Raw genomic sequence first — 6,000 nt, 5'->3', positions numbered from 1 at the left:
GATTCAGCAACTTATAATTTTATAAGAGGTTGTTATTTGTTCAAAAAGTAAAATAACGGCATGTTTAATTGAATAGGCAGCTTGTTACCGTGAACACTAAAGGCACTTCTATATAAAATAAAATAATTACTTTCTTTATTGAAAAGTGATCTCCAAAATTAAGAGGTGAAAGCTTTTTTTCTAAATATTCGTATATAATTGTAAATATCGAGCTTTAAGTCGAACTTTTAAATTACAAAATATTCATTACTTCTTCTTGTAACAAAAAATGCCTATCTAATTAGGCTTGACGAGGCTTTTATATACTAAAAATGCCTATCTAATCAAGCTTTAGGAGGCTGTTAAATTTAATGACAACTTTAGTTTACTGAGTAAAATTGTAATTAGTCTGAAATTCGCCCTAAACAAATTAAATAAACCTTATTTCCTCTTCCTTAAATTGTAAACTTATTCTACATTGATAACGAGCCATTTGGTATATTATTTAACCTTCTTTTATATAAATATCAATAAGTAAATAAAACATCTGGTTATAAATATAATGCGCATATTTTTTTTAAAGTTTGCTCCCATTGGTTGAGCGGTAAGTCTGGGGCCTCACATTACTAAGAACCAGGCTTCGATACTCATGGTGGGCACAGGAAAGGTAGCTTATTATGAAGCTTTACTCGTGGTGGGCACAGGAAAGGTAGTTCATTATGAAACTTTACTCGTGATGGGCACAGGAAAGATAGCTCATTATAAAGCTTTCTGCGTGACGAGAAACAACAAAGGTGTTCTAGTTACAAATGTAATACTTACGGTTTTAACCCGAAAATTGGCTAAGTACTGGAAAACCAATGGACTTAAATACTATAGTAAAAACGAAGTTAACTGTGAATGTTTTTATCATTTGTAGCTAACTAGTTTTTAGAACAGTTATTAATATGAGATACATATGTACAAACAGACAACCCCAAGTTGCTAAACAATATAAAAGTTGTCAATAAAAAAAAATTTCTTCTTTGTTAATGAAGTTTACACGGAAGAAATGAATTAACAAATAAATAAACAGCCAATTAATCCATTAAGTGATGAAGGATAGTTAATTGTGGGGGTATATACATGTTAACGAAATAGAAAAAGTATTTTGAGACATGAGTGGTGAGTAAAGGACTTTACATGAAAACGAATCAAATACTTACATTTCACTAATAATGTGTTGCGGCCCGGCAAGGTTGAATCAAACTAAGACTACAGTGTGTTTTTCGACCATATCTTAACTTATAGCCGTTTCTCTGAAGTCAACAATAATTATATTAGTTTCAGTTGTTTTCATAATATTTTATCCAATATGAAGCGAATAATACTGACGTTATTAGCTATACAGTAACTTTAACTTATCCCAAGTATGATGTGCAATGTCACGTGATCACACCACTAAAATTTTAAACGTAAAATATTGTTTTGAATTATTTGTCTCTGCACACTTGTATAGTTTTATTTATTTTGATAAATTTCGCGTTAAATATTTAATGGAGCTCTGGACGAAGCATTGTTATTCATATGTTAAACTGAATAATGTTTGTAACATTGTTATTCATAGGTTCAATGCTGATGTGTGTGTAACGAGAAAGAAGAAAAAAAAGTAATTTAAGAAAATTCAAAAAATGTCTAGTTAAGTAATGACAATTTCTACAATAATTAAACGAACATAAAAGTGACAACGTGTCTTTTTAGCCAGCACGTTTGAGGAGAATAGCGTATTTTTTGTCTTTTTAAACATAACAAATTTGCGTATACGACACAGCCAGCTGCAGGTTGAAGAGAGTGGCAGTCTTCCGAAGATAATAAATGTTGGTTGAAATTAACTCACTCCTCCCTGTCTTCCATTACGTTTTAGTGAAACTGTAAAACTTATCGAAACATAACTTAACTCAGCCTTATTACCGCTGCAAGTTGACTTGACATCACACTGATAACAGAATAAAGCTAATGGGTTAGTAACTGCATAAACACAGTGTTACAAGTATCTGTCGAGCGAAAGTTTTTGCCATTGTATGAAGTTAAAACACAGAAAATTAACAAATGTTACCGTAGAACTGTTGATTTATTGACTAAATATTACCTATATAAGAAGTCTTATCCTTTGGACAAACAGTATTTAGAAGACAAAACATGTGTGACTAAATTTTGTAGCTTTAATATTACTCGTTGTTTAATCGTTGTCGATGTCTCTTTCTCAGAGAGACAATTCTATAATTAAATTAATATACATAAGTCAAATTCTAAGATTCTCTTTAACTTGAATAGCAGAAAGCAAGAAGTCACTATGTTTCAATGTTTTGTTTCAACGCTGGGTTGGTGTGTCGGATATTTGTGCTGTGTCTATCACGAGGCTCCAACCACAAATTAGTTAACTTTATATATGCCTTAGCGTTTACAGCTGAATGCCGGTAAAAGTAGTACACGAGTCAATATTGTTCAAACAATACTTCCAGAGTTTGCATTTCGCGCCTAAAACTCATTTTAAGCCAGTAGAGTAACAGGTTAACCTAACGATCACAAATCTTGTAATTTGTTATGTTTTAGTTCATTAAAAACATGCTGATGTAAGAATGCACGTCAGTTAGATAAGTAATAATATCTAGGTGCAACCTTCAGGGTCCATTTAATATGGGTACAAAAACTGAGGTTTCTAGGTTTTTTTCTCTTGGAACTATGACAGTCATATATACACAGACACGCACGTGGATAAGAGAGGTAATAATACCCAAATGCACACTTGCTGGGTCAACTCAATATGGATGGAAAATTGAAGATCTCTAAGTTCTTCCCTCCTGGATTTATGACAGTCATACACTCAAAGAGACACACAGACACACATACCCTTTTATTATTATAGACTTAATGAAACACAATAATTGTTTTACATTATTATTTACTAACTAAAACGTATTAAGTGGTTAATAAATTATTATTTACTACTAAAATATATTAATTGTCTATAATAAATTATTATTTAGTTAGTTATCACCATTAGATTCCATCTAGGAACATAGGGCCGCAATCGCTTGCGGATTCTTCAACAAGTATTTAAATGGGTAGGTTGTTAGCCCACTGCACCGAGCCGTCCCTAATTTAGCAGTGTAAGACTAGAGGAAAGGCAGATAGTCATCACCACCCACCGCCAACTCTTGGGCTACTCTTTTACCAACGAATAGTGGGATTGATTGTCACATTATAACGCCCCCACGGCTGGGAGGGCGAGCGCGAACCCGCGACCCTCGGATTACGAGTCGAACGCCTTACGCGCTTGGCCATGCCAGGTCTAAATTATTATTTACTTACTAAAATATATTAATTGTTTATAACTCATTATTAAGTACATAGTAAAAACTTAATTGTAAACCATAAATAGATATTGTCTACCTGCATACATCACAAAACATGTTGACAGACCATTTAAATTTCGATTCCTTAAATTCGACGTCAGTTTGTTGACAAACATCCTTACGTTATACGTGTGTCTGTATATATCTGTTAATTTGGGAACATCCTACATATCATATTGTCTAGTTTTTAATACCTACTACTGTAAACGTGACTTACGTCACATTACATGCTCTACACTTTGGCCTTTACGTCTTCAAACATCATTTAACATTTGATAATTTGTGGTTCACTATAAAAACGTGTAGCCTCTATGTATCTTAAGAATAGGAAATATTACATTAAGAGTTATGCTGTGTTAACCTAGATGTAGGTTAAACTTCACGTTGGTATTATCTTCGTTCTTAATGCTGATTTAATACATTTTAAAGTAAACTGATAATTTTTATTTGTTAAGGTTCAACCAACGCTCTTTAATGTTTTGTATTAACTCAGTCGCCTGAAAAGAATCATGAGATAAATGCCAACTGTGTAAAAAGTAAAGCAGAAGAATGTAAAAAAGAAAACTGGGTTTGTTTGCTAGACATGCAAATAGATCTCTTTTAATGTCTTACTTCCAATCCTTCCGTGCGTTTATCACCTGAAAAAGGAAACACAAATGACTCTGAGGAAGAGTTAGTTTGTGTCACTTGTGAACTAGAGAGCTAAAGCACTGTCCTGTCGTGAAGGCATATCGGAAATTGATGTTTTTATACTGTTCCAGAGTCAGTTAACAGGAGGTATGTTGTAAGGGAAACCCTTGGGACTAGCAAGTCGATCCTACGAAGACTAACACGACAAACCTTACAGATAATTCTTTTTTATTGAGGAATAAAGAACTACGAAAGAGAAATACCTGAAAGGCTTTGTAAGGGAAAACACACAAACAGTAATTATCATTCAACCTAACTAGGTTCATTTGTTCTGAACCGTTCTGTAATGTAACAATGTATAATTAAATAGAAATCTATGATTATATTATTTGTACAATGACGTTTCTTCGCTGAAACAATATAGTATTCTAACAATATCTCTTTTTTTCTTTTTACTTCAATTTCATAGTATTAGCTCTTGTTTCGTATTATTATTTTTCTACAGTGTCACTAGAAGTATATTATTACATTATTAAAACATGCCTAAATCTACTAACATGTTGTCTTGGTTTATATTATTGAAGTTCTACAAAGTAACTATATGATAACGTTTATTACAATGTTAATTAGGTCGCAATGTAATATAATCCACATACCGTTATATTATACCATTTTAATTATAAACATAAAATTCAATCTGAAATTTAACTGAGACTCGGTTTAGTGTTTTCCCTGTATTGTATCTGCTGTTAAGCTGCTTATTTTGAATTAATAATAATGAAAATGTTAAGGCAATGACAAACCCATTTAATTTTAATAAAATAGCTTTATTTCTTTCACTAAAAGTGTTACAAGTTAGTTTAACAGATTTTCATTAATCGTCCTATGGCAGATAATAGCATACAATAAACTGAATTTCATTTATTTGCTAAATCTCTTTCGTACATATAATAATTTTTCGAGTATTTCGTTCAAAACTCAAAATCTATAAAACTCTACTGAAAAAAACTAACAGTTTTGCTAATTTATAATTGATAAATTGACTCTAATAAACTCATAAAAATCATTAATGATCTGATCTAACCTTGCACACTGTTTAAGTATCTCAAATTATATCCTCAACTTTCAAAAGGTTTTAATTAATCAGCCACGCCCATTAAGTGACATCAAAACTTTCTCTAAGTAAACAGTGACATAAATATCAAATCAGAAAAGAAACTCCACCATCCTCGTGCAGACCTTACTTCAATAGAGGTAAATTAAACCATAATGACACTCTTACTCTTCAGCATGTTGACGTACTTCTAGCAGTGACACTCTTACTCTTCAGCATGTTGACGTACTTCTAGCAGTGACACTCTTACTTTTCAGCATGTTGACGTACTTCTAGCAGTGACACTCTTACTCTTCAGCATGTTGACGTACTTCTAGCAGTGACACTCTTACTCTTCAGCATGTTGACGTACTTCTAGCAGTGACACTCTTACTCTTCAGCATGTTGACGTACTTCTAGCAGTGACACTCTTACTTTTCAGCATGTTGACGTACTTCTAGCAGTGACACTCTTACTCTTCAGCATGTTGACGTACTTCTAGCAGTGACACTCTTACTTTTCAGCATGTTGACGTACTTCTAGCAGTGACACTCTTACTTTTCAGCATGTTGACGTACTTCTAGCAGTGACACTCTTACTCTTCAGCATGTTGACGTACTTCTAGCAGTGACACTCTTACTCTTCAGCATGTTGACGTACTTCTAGCAGTGACACTCTTACTTTCAGCATGTTGACGTACTTCTAGCAGTGACACTCTTACTTTTCAGCATGTTGACGTACTTCTAGCAGTGACACTCTTACTCTTCAGCATGTTGACGTACTTCTAGCAGTGACACTCTTACTTTTCAGCATGTTGACGTACTTCTAGCAGTGACACTCTTACTTTTCAGCATGTTGACGTACTTCTAGCAGTGACACTCTTACTTTTCAGCATATTGACGT

Source organism: Tachypleus tridentatus, chromosome 7 (assembly GCF_004210375.1).
Source record: "Tachypleus tridentatus isolate NWPU-2018 chromosome 7, ASM421037v1, whole genome shotgun sequence".
NCBI classification, from domain to species: domain Eukaryota; kingdom Metazoa; phylum Arthropoda; class Merostomata; order Xiphosura; family Limulidae; genus Tachypleus; species Tachypleus tridentatus.
The sequence above is the reverse complement of the archived record's forward strand: the minus strand, read 5'-3'. Positions refer to the sequence as shown.